Below are 22,256 nucleotides of genomic sequence, written 5' to 3'. Positions count from 1 at the left end.
TATTTTATTACACTTCAAATAAGACAAAACTAACTTACAAATGACTTTTAATAGTAGCTTGTTTTCAGTCCATCATTCCTTAATAATGACTATAAACATTATGAAGGCAGATTATGTCACTTATAAAAAGACATTTCAAGGATTCAAGAATTTTATTTATCATTTTATTCCTGCAGCGAAAATTTGTTGGCACTCAAAAAAGATAAAATAACTGAATAAAATCACGTGACTAAAATAAATTGTCATAAGGGATGAGTTAACAGTTATAAATATAGTAAATAGATATATGTACAGAATAGAAATACAATGTGAAGAATAGGAGCTGTTACAGAGTTAATAATTCCCAAATATGGATGGAAAAATACTCGTTCCACCGGCAGATTATTTCACTTATAACAAGTGAAAAATAATAATTTCTCAGTCGGACAAGTAAATATTTATCAGTATTTATGAATAAATGATGTAAAACAAGAAAGTTACATTTAAGTGTAGAAAAAAAAGTGAATTAATGAATATTTAAATAAACGAGCAAAGGCAGCATAAATAATGATAAAGAAAAGAGATGAAAACGGACAGAAAACAACAAAATCAACAGAGTGAAGAAAAACGGAAATTAAAGTAAAAACAACAACTGGATATAAAAATAGGCAGTTTGTGCAGGTTGTGTGGTGAATGTGAAATCTCCTGTAAATGAATGATAATAGCCTGTTTAGATGCAGCTCGCCTACAGCGTTCCCTGCCCCAACCTATTTCCTGCTAATATCACCTCCGCTGCCTCGCTGACCTCCCTTCCTTTTCCCCTTTAACGCCAAAAATCAATTGTTTCTTCCAAACAAGAATAGAGAATAAAATTAAAAAATAAACATCTCTGCTGCTTCCTTCGCTACATTTTTATTTTACGTCTCATAAATTTCTTTTCTTTAATTGAGACGTCTTAGTGGCAGCCATCTTGCTCAGTTTGATGGTTTTAATGCGACTAGAGCAGCAGTAAACACACAGTTACTGCGTTTTTCTGACTCAGAAACACACACGCGCACACACACACACACACACACACACACACACACACACACACACATGATCGCCCTGCTTGCTGATTTTAACAAAGGTCTGTGACACCGTGACATTTGGAAGTAGATGAAATGACCGGCAGGGTCGGGGAGTGCAGCACTCCATGCTCTACTGCGCGGGGGATAAGAGCTCTTAACACACACACACACACACACACACACACACACACACACACGCACGCACACACACACACATGCACGCACACACACAAACACACACACACAGCTTTTTAGCAACCTCCATCCTTGCATCAGTACCTCCCCGTTCATATCTGCTCTCCAGAACCTTTCAGTCCGATCCCAAACCCATTAAAGGAGCCAAAGCAAAAGAGGCTCCTCAAGTTCATCATATATAATTTAAAATTCACTTCAAGAGGAGAAAAACTTCATGTTTTACAGAAATGTTTAGTTCTGGAAATTGCTTTGTCACTGGTTTCATTCAGACAAATGTGTCCAAAAGCAGTTTTACTTTTCTGAGTTTTTCACTATGGTTTCATTTTGTTGTGACTTTTTGTTTTTAGTTTGAATTTGTTTGAAACAAATATTGTTGAGTTTTAGTTTTTACTTGTAGTTTTCTTTCCATACTTTGGTTAATTCATAGTTCTCCTGTGATGTTACACTTCTGTGAACTTTGTATCTGACAGCCATCTTGGCTGCTATGGAGTTGCTATGACAACAATAAGCAAGTTGCAAGCTTAAAACTCGCTCTCACCTTGTTCCTATCTGATAAACAATGTAAGTACATTACAACTGTTACTCAATTACAATTTTTGAGAACTATACCCACATCTGTGTAATTTTAAGATAAATATGAGTGATATTTACTGTAGTTCTTACTGGCGAGTTAGCAAAATTAGCTTAGCTGTAGATTTTACCTGCTAGCTAAGACGGACATGGAGCCTACATGTTTGTTACCACCTGTACTGAATGCCAGTCACCAGAACCGTTTTACTCACACAAAGAGTTTGTACGTCCTTCAGAAAGTCGCTTAAATATTGATTGTTTGCATCTCCATGTTCTTAATGTTCACTAGCTAGTTAACTTTATCGCAGCAGGAGATCGGAGTCAGGTTGGCCACATCATCTGACATGTTTCCATTCTCCGTGTCATACGAGTCGATCCCGATAGCAGTCATTTTGTTGATAAATATTTCTCTTGGTAAAGAGTGTCAGTATACTTTCTTTTCGTTGGTCTCAAAGCCACGGTTCTGCTATGCTATGTGCTGCGCTGGCCTACCAAGATGGCGCACATCAATTCCAGTTCAAATTTGTGGGAATAATGTAGTGATTATGTTCCCAATCAAACTTTAGTTTTTCTGGTGATATGTTCTTTTAAATCACGACGTTGCACTGGGATTTTTGTTTTAGAATACTATTAAATACTGACACTTGACTAATCAATGACTAATTATTGGTGATCTCACATTCGACAGAATCTAGAGATTTCAAAATAAATTAAATAAGATAAGTGCAATAGTATAGCCTTTTATTAAAGGTTTTGTGCCTTTCTGCCACACAATGACAACTATTTCAAAAGAGTTTTCCTCTGAAACATTTATAAAAACTCGCCAAATGTTGTGAAAAGCCGCCTGAATTTTAACAGCCTGCCTAAAGCTGTTTTTTTTCTCCAGCCAAACGTGTTCAAAAGCAGCTCAGTGAGTTATAATAGATTTTGTTTTTTTGTTACACTGTAGTGTTTTATTTCATTGTGACTTTTTGTTTGTCTAAGTTAGCTTTAATTAATTTTTAGAGGTTGTTTACTTGTTTTATTAATTCAAAAATGTCAAATTATTGTGGTTATGTGTACACCGATTGGCTAATGAACACTCAACAGAAGACACCATTTTCAAACATTTATTAAATTATTGTTGAACAACCAAAAGGCGTTTTCTCACAACTTTTGCTGTCGCCATTTGCGAACTACAAGTCACCAGGAGGAGTAGGGAGATGGAGTGCTGTGATTTGCAGCTTACGTAAAACTGCTTGTTTCAGCTCAAATGGCTAATAAATAGATCCATAAACATGAACATTAAAGATGCTATATCTATGATTTCAGTATGTTTTAGTTAGTTTTATAATTCCAAAATATAGTTCCAGTTAGTTAATAGTTTTCCCCCATTAATTACCGTTATTTAAGTTAAATTTATTATATTTTTTGTTATTTCGTTAGTTATAGTTAAATATAATAACCTTCGTTTTCAACAGCTGCATTTCTATTTACCATGAGGTTGCACAAACTGGAATTACAAAAATAAATTTGCAAGATAGACACGTTGTAATTTCCAAAAACAGTTTTGCGCCAGGATTGAGGTGGTTTTTCAAACGTATCAAAACAAGCGAATTTTGCAAAAAAAAAAAAAAAAAAACTGCAATCAATAACAGGATGTTATTACTGTCAGAAATGATGAAGAAGACGACAGGAAGTGGTAGGAGGATGATGATGCAACATGAGTATAAATGACTCATCATGTGAACAAACTTATTCACGTTGGATTTTAATTATTTATTTAATTTAAATGCCACAATTACAAAATTGTGTTTTTTCTACCTTTACATGTCAAATGTTCTTATTAAATACTTTGATACTTTCTTGGGATATATAATCATTACATTGCCTAAGATATAGTTCAATTTATCTTTTTTATTGAAGAAAATAAAACCATTTTACTATATTATCTTCTCATTATTAATTGATATCACTCTTGACTACTTTGTGACAGTTAAAACTTTTGAACAAAAGGTTTTAATCTCAATGGGTAAAAATAAGGTTAAAGAGAAAAAAAAATAAAATAAAACTAACATTTCTTTCAACAGGATCCTGTCATGGCTCAGTCCAAAACCCACTAAGAAGGAGCCGAAGCAAAAGTTGTTCAATGTATAATTTAAAATTCTACTTTAAATTTCACAAAAATTAAGCAGAATATTTGTATTTCTTTCCACCCCCTGGCATCTATGACTGATGTCTAAAATCAAAGAGGAGGATAAATGGATTTCTCTGGTTTCTGTGATAAAAATGAGCCTAAAAGCCTTCGATGACTGAGAAATTACAGCTCTCACAAGAAAACTGTAGTAAAACCCTTAAGTTTTCTTCTGTAATTGGTTTTCACATCCTGATTGCTAACTATCTAAAGCTTTTTGTCCATTATGAGGTTTCCCTTTTTTGCTCTCGCTGGTCTTCATTTATACTCCTCTCCAGGAAAAATAAAAATAAAGGAAGACAGACACAGAGTGTCGTGCGTCTTATCCTTCAGTGTCATCAAGCTCCAGCGTTGCCAAGAAACTATCGTAATCACTGGACTTGAAAACTGTTTGTGAGGTTCGTTAAATCAACAGCAGAAAACTGTCACAAACAAGACGATCTGTGCTCCAGTTTGAATGTTAGTTAAAAACATACTCTGCCTTTTTAGCCTTTTAAAGTCTTGTGTTCTCCACGTTTTGTTTGTTCAGGGATTAAAAAAGTCATTTGAATTTGAAAAACAGCATGACATAATTTTGCAAAGCAGTTTATTTTTTTGCTAATATTAAATCAAGAGGTGTGGGTTGCTTTTAGCAGAAAGTTTAAAAATGGTGGTAAAAAATTAAAAGTGACCAGTCACATAAACATGTTTACTGGTGTCTAAATGTGATTAAAAAGTGATTAAATTGGCTGCAGCATTGCTAACGTTTTGCTTATCCTGAATCTGAGGTGATTTGTAGCCTAGAAGAAGATATTTCACAATGTATTTTCATCATATAGATGGAAATAAAGACAAAAATGAATTACACAAAAATCACGTTTTGATCTCTTAGGCTTTTTTATGTCACTTTTTAATACATTTTTAATTTTAAGTCATGTTTCAGTAAGTTTTTGCTACAGACCCACCAAGAAGAAAATATATATATTTTTAGAGTAAACGAAGTTCAGAAATTGCCAAGAAACTGTTGTTTATTATTATAATTTTGTTTTTTGGACAATAATCTCATTATTGTCCAAAAAACATGAGTGGAGATGTAGCAGTATAGCCACTCCAAAACAGTCAACACATATGTGTGGAAATTTGCAAATAAGTCCTGTGCCTACATTTGCTAGTGCAATCTATTTGAATCACGTAGCGTTGGTTTCCGTGTTTGTCAGCAGTCGGTCATAACCGTCATTTTTTTAATCCGATTTTGTGACTACGGCAGTGACCGCGAATGACGTCACGGTTACGCAGATGTTCCGACATACAGACATCGCAGACAGACGGAATGGCGACATCTGAAGAGTAGTGATGGGCAAATGAAGCCTCATGAAGCAATGAACCTTTCCAGCCCTTTGCTTTGCAAAAAGGTTCGTTACTCGATGCTTCATTCATTGCTCTATAGTGACATCTGCCGGTGAAACTGTAACAGTCTTGTCACTCAGTTGGATCATACTTCCAAAAATTACTAAATGCAATATTGTCACAAAATTTTCATCAAACTCATGTTTAGTAACAGGATAATCAATGAAACCATATTTAATTGTCATATGTTTTAATTATTAAAATGATTTGTAACCAATCTAATCCTGGTTTATGTTGAACATTAGTGGTTGTGTTGGGTTTTCTTTTATGTCATAGATGGATTTGACAATAAAGACAATTGATGTTTTAATGTCTTGAGAGTGCAGTGTCTGTTGGGGCGTTCACTTTTTCTTGGATTTCTAATTGGCTCTGATCCCTCATATTTGGCTACATGTTGAATTTTAGTTCTGCAACAAGATTAAATCTGTTTCTGCTGTGCAAGACTGATATATCTTTGCTAATCAGACTACAAATAATAGTGGAACTTTGCAGAAGGTGAGAAATTGGGAGGTGGAGGGTTAATTATTGTTATCTAAAAAGAATTTTATTGTGAGGATAATCTCAAAGTATTCCCAGATGTCAGATTTTCCTCTTGCTGGCTCCATTTCAGACAATCAAGTTTATTTGTGTAGCACGTTTCAGCAACAATGCAGTTCAAAAAGATTTACATCATAAAATCACAAAGATATAGTTATTAAAGAAACAACATAATCTACAATTGAGAAAACCAGTAACAAACATTTTGATGAGTGCCATTAATACACATCAAATATGTTGGTCAATGTTCATTTTATTTGGCCACTGAAGACAAACATCATCCTCTGATGCGCGACCAAATGGACAACAACCCATGACACAGCAAGGCTCATCGCGCTTTTATTTTGAAAACCGACACGCAAAATGAAGCAGTCACGTCACCCAGGCAATGCGAGGCCTCGTTTGTTGCCAGTCACGTGGTTTTCAGCAAGACAACACAAGCCTCGAAGCGGGGCTTCATCGGCCACGCCCCCTTTTTACTCGGTACAAGCCTGGAAGCCTGGATTCAGAGAGCCCATCACTACTGAAGAGCCTGTGAGGACAGAAGGTGAGGATGTCCCGGGAGTTTGATCTCAATATTCTTTGATAAAGTGTGGAGAAACGTAAACGATGGTTGAAATGCAGAGGACTCAAAATAAATGAAAAGAAGGCAGCGTTGGGTGAAAGGTAGTTTTTTCTGGCTGCGGACAGTGTGGTAGCTAGCACTAAGCTATCTGAGCCTACCTTGTTAACTTTCTTCTCGGTAATCGGTGTAGATAAAAATATTGATTCATCAATGCTTTGCAGTTAGTTTTTCCAATTAAATATCAATCGGACATGCCTGTGAATCGATTGGATCTCCTGTCTCGCCATGATGAGCAACACTGTGGTTAGCTAGCTCAGTCACATTAAACTGTTCTTCATCTGGAGTTTATTTGCGATTGACAAACAACAATTAGTGGGCATTAAGTTATACATATTAAGAACCTAAATGAACAGTTTTGTTTACAGTAGCTGCGTTTCCGTTGACCATGAAGTCAATAATTGTAATTGTACAATTTCAATTGTACAAAATTGTGATTTTGTACAAAATTACAAAATTGTAATTCTATTCTCACTATTATTTAATAATTTACAAATAAGTCACTCCAGTCAGATTTCAGTTTGTCTACAGCCTCATGTCTTATTCAACCACTTCTGATAGATGTAATATGAACAAAGTTTACTCAACTTTTTAAATTGTTCTTACCTGTGGTCATCCTAATTTTCCTCTGTCTTTTGGAGACAAAGAAAATTTATCCCTATTTCTATTTGTAAAAATAGCTTGTTTTTTTTCACTATAATTTCATAATTTACAAATAATTAACGTAAGTCAGATTTTAGTTTGTTTACAGCCCCAAGTCTTATTCAACCACTTCTGTCTGATAGATATAAGAACAAAATTTACTGTTTTTTCATTGTTTTGTGATCATCTTACTGCATAACTTTCCTTCATCTCTTTGAGTCATGTTAACTCATCTCTATTTGAAACTTTTTGCAGTTATATATTCTTGCAAAAAAATAAAAAAAAAATAAAATAAAAACTTGCACAATGTGTTTTGTTTGTAAAAACTGATTTCCCCCCCACTATTAAGCCTTAATTTCAATATGAGTCACTTTGGTCATATTTTAATTTATTTACAGTCTCATATCCTGTCATACAAACAATCAAACATGTATGTCCGATAGATGTAATATGAACAATCATTTTTTAATTCTTCATGCCTGTGTGGTCGTCCGACATGTAACTTTCCTTAAAAATGTGAATTTTTTCTGCCGTTTTTATAATCTTGCAAAATAAGATCTTCACTCTGTTTTGTGTTTGTAATTTACTATTTTTTCAAAATTTATAAATATAGCGGCCCCAGATGCTACCATACAACCAATCAACCTCTTCTTTCTGATAGATGTAATATGTAACTTGTTTTCCTCCGTCTGAACAGTTTACCTCCTCTGTCTAACTTCACTGCTGCCTCATCTCTTTGGATTAAGATTAAAAAAAATCTGGATTATTTCGGTCGAACTCGTGCAGCCACCACTTTGCACCGCGCCGTGTTGAGTTTTTCTGCCTCTCCTCTCTTCTGAATGCTCTCATCAGCGGCTGCTGTCAACAGCCAACAATGCTCAGAATGACAGCTGCCTGTGCTGGCCCTGAAACCGCCGGCAAGTTTAAGTTACAGGGAGCCCATTGACTGTCGACTGGGGTGCCGGCTGCCTGGGCTGGCACGCCACAAAGCCGCAGCAACAATGCGTTTGCATTGTCCAGGTCACAGAGCTGAGCAGGAGAGTGACAGCGCAGGGCGAGCTATGAGTTCATTAGACCTCCTGCTCTCCTTTCCTTTCCTTCTCAGGGCTCATTAACATCCAGCATGAGCCACTGAGTTACACGTATTAGCCGGGAACATTAGCAATGGCCACACGAAGACATGCGGTCTGGTTAAACCCACCAATACGGTCGCACACATGCAGAATGGCACATTAGGAATTAGCTCCACATCCAGCATGCGTCTAATTTTCACATTTTAAAAAAAGCATATTAGAAAATAATGGGCTCCCCGTGGCTCAAAGGCCTCACTGGCTGCGTTTCCATTACAATCTTTTTTCTATATTCTGCTGTCGGAAAAATAAAACACAATTTTGTAATTGGATCTGGTTCTGGTCAGAATATAATAAAGGACAACCAAAAATATCTTGAATGAAGATGACAGGTTTGCCACAATAAACATGATCAGTTAAAACAATCTCAGTAATATCCATTTGCATGATTTTTCTTTTTTCCAAAATTGGTGTTTTTGATGCGTTGGTCTAAACTAGCCCTTTTTTGACAGACAATTTTATTTGCAGAGACTCGTAATTCATTTTATTTGTTGTTTCTGTTTTATTTATTTTGGATATTTGTCTTCCAGTCCCAGTGTTAAACATTCCTTTGAATTTAAAGTCTATTGATCTTTGAGATCTTGCATTATTATGCAATTGCTATTATATTACTTGAAAATGATCTAAAAACAGCAATTTTATCGTTTATCACAATAACTTCTGGAACAATTTATTTTCCAGCAAAATATTATCGTGACACGCCTCAGTCGATGACATTTGGGACACAAGATTACACGTATGTCAGGGCTGTCAATGTTAACGTGATTAAACTGAAAATTTTATTGCGTTGATATTACATAATGCTGATTAATGAAACGTATTTGATCTAAAAGCTCCTAGTTCACAGCAGCGCAATGAATTACAATAAAATATCTCTTATCTGTCAGTTGTCCCCTAAAACGAGCTCAATAATTTCTATTTTTCCCTTTTTCTACCAAAAACGTGATGATGACAGTCTTCAGTCTGGTGCTTCAGTTACAACTAGCCTTTTTTTTTTTTTTTTTTTGAAGGACAATTTTGTTTACATAGACTTCATAATTCATTTTATATGTTGCTTTCTTTATTCATTTTGGATTTTTATAATTTCTTCCAGTTCCAGTGTTAAATTTTCATAAAAATTTAAGATGTTTTGACATTTGAGAATGTTTTCCTGCATTATTACACCATTACTACTAGGCCATATTACTTTAAAATGGTGTCAAAAGAACAATATTATCGCTTATTGCAATAATTTTTGGGATAATTTATCATCCAGCCAATTGTGTTACTGTGACAGGCCTACATATATACTGTCTAACTATATCTGCTATCTATATGAATTTCATTAGAGTTTGAGATTTGTGCTTTTTTTGCTAACTGCACTGGTTTTACGTTGCTTTTGGGCAGGAAACTGTCAGATCTGGCAACCCTGGAGGACTCGGGACACACTGCAGGAGAAAAGCTTGGTACTATTATTCTCCCAGCTCTGGTCCAACAATTAAGGGTAGCTTGGTGAATAGTTCGATGTCATTAGAGAAGGCGAAATTATGCTCTCCACTTGGGAAGGAAGGCCATTTCACGAAATAACCGGGAGAAGACAGTAGGGTTCACAATGAAGCTGTGAGTGTTCGAGGACAGCAGGCTTTCATTTCTCTTGTGGTAATGCTCTATATTAGACTAATGTTCAATTAGGTTGTCAAGGCCTGTTGAAGAAATTTAATTCTTATATAGCAGAGTGGGTGGAAGCAAAAAAAACCCCAAAAAACCCTTTTATCATATTCCATATCCAACATGAATAATTTCCCTTAACATGTATGTTGAGCTAATTTAATCATTAGCTATTTGCTCACGATGATTAATTCAAATAGGTTCAGATTTAATGTTAATGATGAACATAAAGAGAGCTTCTCCAGAGCCCAAACAGTTTATTTTAATTCATGGTGCCACTTCATATGGACTACGCCGCTAACGAGGCGTCAATGCAGTACGGCGATGTTAAACGAAGTCGTGCTGAGTGGAGATGCAGCAAACTCACAGATTAAATCCTCAAACCCACAGAGTGAAAGTGGAGAGCGTCCGCTGGGATTTACAGCAGAAATCTTCTCCTGAATCACTTTATATTTACACCACAGGTGTTACTGAGTCCTGAGTCGCATGAACAAAGGCGTATTTCCCTACACAGACACTAAATTAGCTTCTCCTTTTTAGTCTACATTGTTATTTTTTTGTTCTTTAAGTGGACTAGAGTAAATAATCTGATTAATCGATTAGTAAAACAATCTAAACTAATTTACATTAAGTGAAGTATAAAGACTTTAAAAAGTCCTTTACTCAAAGAACAACATATCCAGATCAGTAACTAAGTCAAAACAGTAGAAAAAATAAATACCTTTTGCACTTTAAAAAAAAAATACAAAAAAACTTAGTTGTCTGTAAATTTGTTCTACCCAGAACTCCTTGTGGGTTTCATCCTGTTCAAATCTGTAATGATTAATCAAATTAATTACATTAATAGTAACTTTGTAAAATAAAGAAATTGTTCAGCACTGTTTGCTATCCAATTATTCATCCTTTGCTATAAATGATCAAGTGCACTAAATTAACTCTGTTAATGCATTTTAGGCAATAAAATCCTTATTTTCTTATTTATAAAAGGAATTGAATTAGCTAGAATTTTAATGTATTACTAATATTGTATAGTACAATATTATACCTTATCTATATGTGAAGTTTAAGTGGTTAAATGAAAAATGTGGCTGTTTTAAAAAAATCTGATTAATGTATTATACTGACGATAAACCGATTAATCGTCAGAATAATCGTTAGTTGCAGCTCTAATACGGACCAATTTTTCCTTGGATGGAATCTGTCAGAACTAGTAGATACAATAAAAGTCTACACAGTTAAAATACCAGATTTTTGTAATTTAAAAAGTATTATCTTAACAGGTTCCTTTTATTTTCAGTTGGTTTAGGCTGGATATGTGTGACATTAGTGTTGAATTTAGGGTTTAAGATGCTTAAAAACACAGACTTTTATACAGCTAGACAGTTTTCTGGAGCCATGTGGCCTCCAGGACATTTTGTTTGACTCCTAAAGCTCATTATTTGGGAACGGTAAGGGCTGGACTCATAAACCTAAATGCCACATGGCAGAAATAGGCTCCAGTTGACCGAGAGCGGGGTCATCCTCTACAATGGGCTGCAGCAGTTAAACCGCATGGCCGGGTCTGATTGGATAATGCGTCAGTAAAAAGCTCCGTTTAATGTTTTTGCAGCCTTTACTGCGCCATTGGGAGCCTCTTTGGGGTTAAGGGCTTTTTAAATCTGTAAATATTGTTCGTTTAAAGATTTTCACCTTAGTTTTATTGTTGATTTAATTGCAGGAATCTTGAAAATTCATTTAAAGGTCTTTAATTGTCTCTGTATTTTTATTATTACACTGAAATGCTTAAATAGATGTTTCCCTCCCACCAGCTGAGGCTGTGTAATCAGAGATCATCATATTCACAAACACAGCCTTTATTTTCCACAAATATACAAAAATAATAAAAAAAAAATATTATGTGCAGCTAAAGCTTATTCCAATGCAACTGTATATTTATTTATAATTTTTTTAATTGTGTATTCTTATTTGGTAGCTATTGTTTCATTTAATTTCTTTCTAATCTCATCTTTTGTTTTATTTGTGTGGTACTTACTACCAGGGCCGGATTTAAAGGATGTGGGGCCCTGGTCTGGAGTCAGTTTGGGTACCTTATCCATTAGCAGGTATAAATTGTTGCATGATAGGTTTAATGCGCCATTTCTCCATCTTGTTCCACAAAAAACTGTACTATAATTTAATATATTTAAAATTTTATTGGTTATATTCATAAAAATTCCAAAATATTACTACAGCTCATCTGTTATGGGTATTTCAGATCTAAAATATAATGTTTCCAAAACATGCATTAATTTAACTTATGTACTAATAATAAAGTAGCTGATGTAGCGTACAAGAAATTTATAGGCTCTTCTAATCTGCCCTCAGATTTTATTTTTCAGTTTTAAATGCATCTACCTACTATGAAAGACTTTGCAAACTTTTAATCTTTTCTCTTTAGTTTGGCCTCAGGTTGGGAATTTATCGTATTGTTTATCATTTATTGAGATAGATTTCTCATTATGATAAGAATTTTGATTTATTGTTGTAACAAATTCCAATTACTGACATTTAAAACCTGTTAAACTGTCTGTTTTATGGGTTAGTTTGACTATTTTCCACATTGTTTGGTCACTCAAGCGCCAATAAATATGAAAAAATTCCAAAATATGATTAAATGCAATGATAGAAATCACACTTTTTTATGAGACTGTTGTCCTAAAGAAGCGTTTTTCAATTAGGAATTGTTTTTCAAGAAAATACTGCAATAAAACCATATTGGCCACTCCCAGTTTAAAACATTTTATTTTACATTTTTGTTTGCATATTTTTATTCTCCTACATCCTGCTGTCTTTTCCGGTTGGCTATGAAATATTTGCTGTATAACGTTTGTTTTAAATCTGGTAATAAACCCCATTCTGACCCTTTACACATCAGTTTTTTGCTTTTCTCCGTTTTGTCTGCTCCCTGTGCTTCATCCTCTCACCTCACCCAGAGTTCCTGTCCTCCCGCCTCCAGCTCATATTGATTTTTTGTTAGAGAAAGTGGAGCCACGGATAATGTCCACTGAGCGGAAGTGAGCAGAGCCGGACGCGGCCACTTCCTGCACAGCATGGCGGTCACTTCATCACCTGGGTCACTTCTCCTGCACCGTCGACACCTCTCCTGTCTTTTTAGGCTTCTTTCTCTCTCTTTTTTTTGTTATTCGTTCCTAGAGATGTTTCTAAATGCCAGACAGGAAAGCGACAGGCCAACGAGGGGTTGCAGTAGGCTGATCATTAGCAGTACCCTGTGGTTGACTTCAATTAGCCTGCAGAGACACCGCTCCGCAGCAGAGCGTGCAGTCAGGTGGGGTACACCGCGCTCATGAGTGAAATTTAAGGGAAAGCTACAGAAATTAAAGCTAAGGTGTGATTGATCTGTAAGTAAAAACAAAGCCAGTATCGCTGATACTGATACCGATGCATTTATTTAAGTTTGCTATATCAAACAACTGATCTTTAGGTGTCAAAAAATTATTTCAGTGCAAATAAAATCTTTTTTGAGGTACAGTTCAGAAACTAGAGATGGATAAATTCATCCAAAAATATCAATATTATTGATATCGGATTGATGCTAACAAAATAAGATCGATTCTTTAGTTTCAAATTCCCTCATACATTTTTTTTATTTTGTATTGTGGTTTTTCAATATTAATTTTGCTTCAGTTTGCTCTCAAATGATTTTCTTTGTATTTAGAAAAAATACACAAATTAAAGTATTTCATAGATAACTATAAACCTTGTCCAAATTCTGTTTGAATAAACTATTTCAAAGGAAAAACCACAAACTTGCATATAAAGTATCTGTAACAGTGTTGGTTTCAGATTGGTACCAAAATGTTGCACACCTCCGTGAAACACTGCAATATAAAAATAAAACTAAATTTCAAGAGGGAATCTGAAACTAAAGTATCACAGCTGTAAAGTAGAACTGAACAAACTAAATCAAAGGAAGAACGACGCCACAGCAGGTCAGACGTTTGGTGACATATCAAACTTAAAAGTTTTGCTGTCGGTGATACGGACCTGTATTTACTTGGTACTGGATCAACAACAAACTATGCAGTATCGCAGACCTGTATACGAGAATTTACAGTCCAAAAATAAAACAATCTCAATAGGGAATCTTAAACTACAGTATCGATCCTACCACACTAGAATTTGGGATTGATTAAACTATCAAATGTACACTAATCATGTTAATATCTTACTAAAGTACTTTGCTATAATTATGTCCTAGGTTTGAACAGACTAATTCTTAGGAAAAAACAAAAATACACCTAAAAAGGTCACAAGTTTGATGACATATCGAAAAGTATGAGTATTGGTATCTGGTATCGGGAATCTTAAACTAAAGTCTCAATCTGACCAATTTGGTGTTGATTCGATACTGATACTGACTTTGTATCAATATTAGTAATATTTTGGATCAATTTGCCCACCTCCAGTAACAGAATTTGGATAAAAATCTTAACCCGAAACATTCAGCAACAGTTATTAAGAGCCTTTTCAGTTGCTCTCTTTAATCTGCACTCCAGCGAAGCTGCAAATAGCCCCTATTTGACACAACAGACTCTCTTTACAAACAGTATTTTGATTGCTGTTAGAGCACGAACGGCAGAAAAGTCACAAAGCGACGCAGACAGTTGATAAGGAGGAGGAGGAGAAGGAGGGAAAAATAAAATGGCATGATGGAGCAATGCAGACAAGACACAGAGACAGAAAAATATTTTTTTTAAAAAACAAGGAGTGCGACTGTGAGCGGGGCGAGCCAATCTGCTACAAGGCTGAACAGACAACTGTGGGATTATCAACGAGGCAGGCAGCAGATGATGATTGTTGATAATGCATGTGTGTGTGGGGGGGCAATTATGTATAACTCCCCCTCCTTCTTCTTCTACCCCCTACGGCGGCCCTGATGGGACACAGCCTTTCATTTGCTCATTGCAGTAATTGGTGTATGTGAGGGGGAGGTACATGTGCTCAGCTCCCCCTCTGCGTCTGTCAGAGAATTAGAAAATGGAATTCACCGAAGACAGGCGTTGGTCCGCCGTCCTCGTCCAAGATGACACGTTTTCATTATTCGCCCTGCGACAGAACAGATTTCTCCGTCCTCTGGCCACCAGCATACATTATGATTTGCAATTCTGAAAATGATTTTCATTGGAAATTAATTTTGCTTAAGTAGATTTAAACAAACGAGGGGCAAATTAATAGATTCTGCCATAATTATCGTTTTTCTTTGCACGTCACTATTTAAAAATTAAAACAGCTAATGGAAATTGGTTTACAATTACCTTGACCTGAATAATACATTTCCTCTCAATGCAGAAGTTATGATTGTATTTTTAAAGTATTTAGCAGCTCCAGTATAGTTACTTTTTACAACATAATGGGTATTCAATTTTTATATAAAACCACATAAGCACTTATTTTTTGCGCAGGAAAAAGAAAATCCAATATTTGTCAAATCAGATTGTAGCCAACTTAAAAATAGAACCAAGTTAGATTTAAAATCAAGTAAAAAGAATTAAATCAATGCACTAATAGTGATCTTAGTTGAAAGCTTTTAAAATTGGTGTTATGGACCACTGTAGCCACTGCATAAAATCATGAAAAAAGTAATAATCATCCTTTGTTGGCTTGCTATAGGACAATGTATAAAAAATCATAAGAGTACTTTTAGATAACATATTCCAACATTTCTAGAACCAAACTAAATAAACCAGACAACTGTAGACTACATTGGAGATGCAAACATTTAAAATTTGACACTTATTCACTGTGATGCAGGCATTTGATTGATTTCTGTCTGTCCCAATCAAGTAAACAATAAACTAAAAATAAGTAACTAACACTGCCACTATGAAAGGTTGTAACATGACATCATGCATGTAAGATCACGCCCACAGATTCCTGCTGGAAGGCAAAAAATACTGCTCACCAACAGTGGCCACCATTGGTTTTAGCTGGCAAGTTGTCAACACGCTTATGTATGCGTGATTAGATAAAAGAAAAAGGCACAGGGAGTTTTGCAACCAATTGTCAACACTACGGCAATTACATAAGATCCAAGGGTATCACATTTCACATGTTAGCAAAAAGTTTTAATTGGAAAAAAATAGGACTGTTATGCTAGCTTGACTATGAGAACCTTAACATGTAGATGTGCTGTGGAAATTTGTGTTTCGGTTCAGTTAAAAAAATAACTCGCCAACAATGACAGATCATCAGTAGTGCAGCTGGTCAAACCCTGCTGTGTTCAAACAATCGTTTATTAATAATCGCAAAATAAACAGTGAGCCTGAAAACATAGTACTGTAACGGACTGAATGTTAGCATAGCCGCTGTTGTTAAACCAGTCGCTATAGCAACGGGTCTGTGTGTAGCAGAATAGCCGAGACAAAGAGCAAGACAAAATCAAAATGAGTGGCTTTGAGTTGTTCTTCAATAGGTTTTCTGTGTTATTTTTCCATTTGTTGCACTAAATTAATAAAACCTACATCTCTAGATTTCATTTTGTGTTCAACCAAAGCAGCGCAGCTACAGATGGCAAGTAAAAGAATCTGCCCTTTGCCCTCCACGTTGTGCACATTTTTAATATTTCCAGCTGTAAACCATAACATGCAACATGTCTATAAACATGTTATATATGCATATAAATAATACAAATACTAATGGTTAATATCTGTTATTGGCCAAAGCAGCAATACTAGTATGGGATGTGAAGATTTTTCAGCTCTATTTTATATTGGATGACATTTTAAGTTTAGAAATAGTAATTACCAAAAAATATGTAGTAGTTGTTTTTTGATAGCTTAATTAGCTTTACTGTTGAAACTCGAAAGTGACAAAAATACAGTCATATCACGTTAAGTTTATTTCAGAAATAGATAGTAAACTAACTTTTGACAGTAGTGCAGTTAATTTTGAATAATGGCAACAACCTGTCATTTCAAAATCATGTCAAGTATCAAATAAAATAAGAAAATATAAAGAAGTAATTCAAGTTTAAATGCTTTTATTAAAATCCTGAACATGATAATATTTAATCCTTTGGCAGGCTGCAGAAAGAGGGACTGAAAAACTGTGATCTCCAGTCATGGCGCGGGAATTGCTAAGGGGAAGAACAGAGAAAAACAGCCAGACCACTGACCTCTCACCGAGGGAGCATCCTGCACATGGCAGCCTGAGCTGAGGGCTCGCCGCAGGGGAACAAACGGCCAGAGACAAGGAGGCGGTGGGCAGGAAGAGCAGCGCGGAGAGGTGAGGGGCGCGCTCAAGAGTCGAGGTTATTGGGTTACGGAAAGGACCGCGAGTGGAAAAAAACACAGAGGAGAGATGCAGGTAGGAGGAAGAGGAGAGGTGAGGAGAGAAAGGAGCGAGAGGAACGAAAGGTGTTATGCTGGGATTAAAGCTGAAATGAGCATATGGGGAGGGTGAAAAACAAATAGGGGAAAAAGCAGCGCAGGGTAAAGATCTTTTATTTAAAAATTGCATTCAACTTTACGCCTCTGGCGCCAACTGAATATCTTAATTAGATGAAGCAAAAATCAGATCAGCTGCAGGTGTAAATCCACCTGAGGCTAGTTTGGTTTCCTGTCAGCTTGCAGTAATTGTTTACACAGAAATAAACTCACAAACAGGTGGAGGGCAGCTCAGACTGCAACTGGCTTGTCAATATGGATTTGTGTGGATACTTGTAAAGTGGACAGCTCACTGAGCAAGCCCAAGTGCTTCCTGTCAATATTAATTTTCTCGTAAATATCATCAGAGGAAGCCACGTGGAAAGCAAGCCAGGGGAGAACCAAACAGGAAAATGTGAGAATGCTGAGGAGATATGTTTTAATGTCAGACGTAGCTTTACTCATAACGCATGAGCTGTGTATTAATACCAAAGGAGAGGTAATTTTTTGGGGGGGCTTATGTTTGTCCTTTCAGGTTTATTAGATAGTGGGGGAGGTTGCGCCAACAGCATGGTGCCTTCTGAGGATGCCTAGTTAAAGTGGAAACTGGAGGATGGAGGGATGAGGTAGGACTCTGCAACAAATTGATTTTATCTATTAATTAAATTGTCGTTTTTTGTAGATTTAGACTCAGTTAATTTGGGGACCAAAATTGCAACATTTGTTACATTTTCAGCTGATTCGCTTTCACACTGCACTGTCGGACAATCCAAAACGATTTAAAAACCTGTTCCCCTCCACGCCTTTGGGGGCGCTGCACCAAGAACCAACATAAAAACCTCTGAAGACTCTGAGCACAACTTCCTTCTTCATGAAATGCAAACAAAGATTTTAGTGGTTCTAGGATTTCTCTCTTGTCTTCAGCTAAAAACCATGAGCCATTTCTCCCACTAGCACTAAACTCGCATGTTTGTTTTAGCTGTATTTACCCAGAATTCCCTGTGCTATAGTCCGTTTCCTGCTTCTGGAGCAGTCCGCGGTCTGCTTGGCGCTCACATATGCACCAGAGTACAATTCAACCAAACTGAGACGTAGGTTTGTAGGCAGACTAGAGTTCATATTTTGGTCCGAATGTGCATTTACACCAACTCATACGAACCGGATTTTCTAGGTAAACGGACTGGAGTTGGATTAAAGGAAACTGAACAAGGTTGGTTTGAATTCAACCTTACATTTTGAAAATATGGATTTTTTTTCCCACCAATGCACTCCGTAGGTTTCTATAGATTAGAAAGCGCCAAGAACAGCCATGTTGTTTTACTGGACTTTGAATTCAGGTCAGATCTACGACAGACTATTAGGACGACGTTACAGTATTTTTAATTAGAAGAATTAAGTCACAATATTACCAAAATAAAGTCATAGTATTAGGAGAATAAAGTCATATGACAGAGTCAACATGAGAATAATGTCAGAATATTAGCAGGATGAAGTCGTAATCTTTTGCTAACGCCTGCACAAAAACTAAAAAAATTAAATTGAGGAATATTGAGGAGCTTATTTTACTTTGGTATTGGTTTTAAGGAAATACTTCATCTTTATCAGAATCAAACCAGTAGAAGGACTTTGAAACAATTGAGCAGACGACTTGCTGAGCTGCTCACGTCAGGCCTTTACAACTTTATCCAAGATTTTTCTCATTAAAGCAACTTCCTTGTAATTTTAGGATATTATTGTGCTATTACTAGCACTGTATTCTTGTGACTAATATTCTTGTAGCTGGCCCTCCCACTCCATTGTCCAACTCACAGAGGGGATGGATGAATTAAAAGCCACTTTTTAAAAATGTTTTCTGCCAGTTCTTACTTCATTTTTTTAGAAACGAAAACGAGATACAAAATTGTTTAAAACCGGAAATCAGATCTGATATGAAAAAATGAGAGATTTTATTTTTAAGCCATGTCGCTCAGTTCTGTTGAGAAAAGGAGGCGAAAGGTTGTTGCGAACAAAGGGAAGGTGAGTAAAAGGAGGGAGGAAGGGGAAAGTGGTGCGCTTGGCGGGAACCGTCGCTGGATTTAACACGGTTCCTCTGACCAAGCCTCCAGCGTTTCCTCTCAATCCTTTTCCTGTAATTTCCTTCTGCTGCTTTGAACCATTCTTTCCCATTTCTTTCTGTTGAACATGTCCTACTGTAACCTTGCATTTAAAAACTGAAACTGCACACATACATTTTCCACAGTTTGCAATTTTGATCCACACATAGAATTTGAAATGATCTCTGTGAGATATAAAAACATGGAAAGAAAAGATCTTAACTAAATTTAATTGTGCACTGCCCTGTTGGTTTGTATTTGTGTTTATGCAGTTGGGTATTCCCATTAGAAACAATAATTGAAAACTAGAAGATATTTTGCTTGTGTACATAACATGATTGAAATCAGTTGTTTTTTGTTCTGAAACAGATGAGTAGAAGTTTGCATTTGGCTGGTATTCTGTGTAGAATAAGAAAAATAAAAAAACTAAATCAGAGGCAAAAAGCAGCAAAAATTGTATTAGCTAACACACCAGTCACATAAATTACTTTGGCTTTTCTGCATTCACAATTTTTCTCTGATTGTTTTTTTTAACAAAATTACACATTCAGTTTGAGTATTTCAGATTATAAAACAGGCAATACAATATTTTTAACCAAGAAATATGATGCAGCTTTCCCTATTTTCTATGCTTGTCCTGAAAATACTTTTGTTTGTTTTTCGTATTTTGTTTTAAATAAATGCAATCAAAAGTTAAAACGATATAAAACCTTGAAGTACACATTTGACATTTGGTGTATTTTCAAAGTTATGACATCTTCTTTCATGTTCCTGAAAGGTATGGGTTTGAAGGTCCAGAAATTAACTTTCCTTGGATCCAACTTCACAAAACAGGATTTAAGGATTTCATGGTGCGTTCACATCAGCCCGGTTTAGTCTGCTTTAATTGAACATTAATTTGTTTGCCTAGAAAGTCCAGCTTTTTGGCAAAGTGTGAATATGTAATCGAACTCTGATGCAGACAAAAAATGAGAACTCGTCTGCACACAAACCTACATTTTAATTCGGCTGAAGTGAACTCTGGTGCAGTTTGAATGAATATGTGAACGCAAGCAGACCAAAAGTAGGAAGCAGACTACATCGCAGAGGATTCTGGGTAAATGCAACGAAAACAGACGTGTGTATCTAGCGCTAGTGGGAATAATGATGTGGTCTTTTACCAACAACAAAAGAGAAATACTACAACCACTAAAATCTGATGCCACTCCATTTTTGTCTACATTTTGTAAAGAAGGAAGTTGTGCATAGTGCCTTCTTCTGAGTTTTTCATGTTGTTTCCTTCAGTGGTTCTTGGTGCAGCGCCACCGCAGGTGAGGGGAGGAACAGGATTTTCAAACGCAGTGTGAAAGAGAACTACAAAATCTGGAAATTTAACAAATGAAGCAAAATTGCAACATCAACAAATGTTTGCAACTTTGTTCCCCAGTTGAACCAAGTTTACTGGATTATCAGATGTGAAAACGCCCTAAAAATCACAAACCATCTGGCTGGAGGTACAAACGATCACAGATGTGAACAAACCACAAAGTTTGATTCACATGCTCCTATATGGCTCTTTTAAAATCCTTTCACTTTTAATGAAAGCTGTACTGCCTTTGTGGATTTTTAAAATCACATTTTCAGAGTTTAGTTTAAAGGAGCAAAAGTGGAGAACGTCTTAACATTTTAACTTCAACCTTGCTCATATTTGGCCTTTAACCTAGATGATAACTTGATGACCCACAGAGTGACATGATATGAAGAAAAAAAATCCTCTCGGAAGAAGCCAAACTGTTTCGAACAAAGACTTTGTGTACACACACACACTCACGCACACACACCAGTTCAGACTGGGACATCAAGACAATGTTTTTGCGCTCCTGCTGGTTTCCACCGGTGGCGACAAGCACCTGTGCGTTTTGCGCAACAAAGGTTCCTAGCAACAGTTGTCGAGCAGAGATGCACACCTGTTTGATCTGCCTGGACCCTCTGTGATAAGTGGCCTCGGTTACCATGGCGACCAGGATATGGGATGGATCCATGTGGCGCTATTGAATGGCCTTGGATTATAAACACACGTATACAGGCAGACGTAGAAACTCATGAAGACACATACATCATGCTTGAAGGAGTTTGTCACACACACACACACACACACACACACACACACACACTCTCTCACTTTAGAGACAGCAAACAAAAAAAAGGAGGAAAATCACACAAACCAGCCGAAGTGGTACGTCTAATGAAGCAGTCGGGGCATGCAGGTTTCACACCTGCATGCAGACTCGTAACAGACTCCACACTTGAGGAAACTTGCAAAGGAAGGTCTCACATTCGGAAAGAAATAAACACACGTAGGCTGACTTCTAGCACTTCACAATGCAATGTGTGGAGAATTAAAAAAAAACAACAAAAAAAAAACACGACAAGGCGGCAGATGGCCTACATGCTAACAGTTACTCACAGCGTGCAGGTGGACGAGGAAACGCTTTCCCCCCTCTCTCTCTCGCGTGTCAACCTTGTAGAGAAAACGAATAGTTAAACCGCAGCAGTCATTCACACAAAAATAGATGAACGAGAAAATACATAATCGTGGGAGCTGTTACATTTTCTATAGCCTGAAAGGCGGGATAGAAATGTGAGCATTGAAATGCGATCAAACACGAACAACGACGCGTGCTGCTCTGTGAGCTTTCTCTTTTAAACTCTTTTAAAATTGAATGGTAACCAATTAAGACACCCAGTACTGTAAAGTGGCGTTCTTCTCTCAAAGTTCTGCGTTTGTGCTTCAGGTGCGCTGCACAGG

At 36.3% G+C, this 22,256-nt stretch overlaps 1 long non-coding RNA gene across 1 annotated transcript in view; it reads right to left on the bottom strand.

Annotated features, from left to right (window-relative positions):
* LOC107836398 (uncharacterized) overlaps positions 1-22,256 on the bottom strand; it is a 34,941-nt gene that overhangs the window by 2,288 nt on the left and 10,397 nt on the right. Inside the window, exon 3 of the long non-coding RNA XR_001662283.1 lies at positions 21,915-21,968. This is a non-coding gene — a long non-coding RNA (uncharacterized LOC107836398). The remainder of the gene's footprint in view (positions 1-21,914; positions 21,969-22,256) is intronic.

The sequence above is a fragment of the Poecilia formosa genome, unplaced genomic scaffold (genome assembly GCF_000485575.1).
Source record: "Poecilia formosa unplaced genomic scaffold, Poecilia_formosa-5.1.2 Scaffold55, whole genome shotgun sequence".
Classification (NCBI taxonomy): Eukaryota; Metazoa; Chordata; class Actinopteri; order Cyprinodontiformes; family Poeciliidae; genus Poecilia; species Poecilia formosa.
Note: the sequence above shows the minus strand (reverse complement) of the source record. Positions and strands in the feature narration are given on the sequence as shown.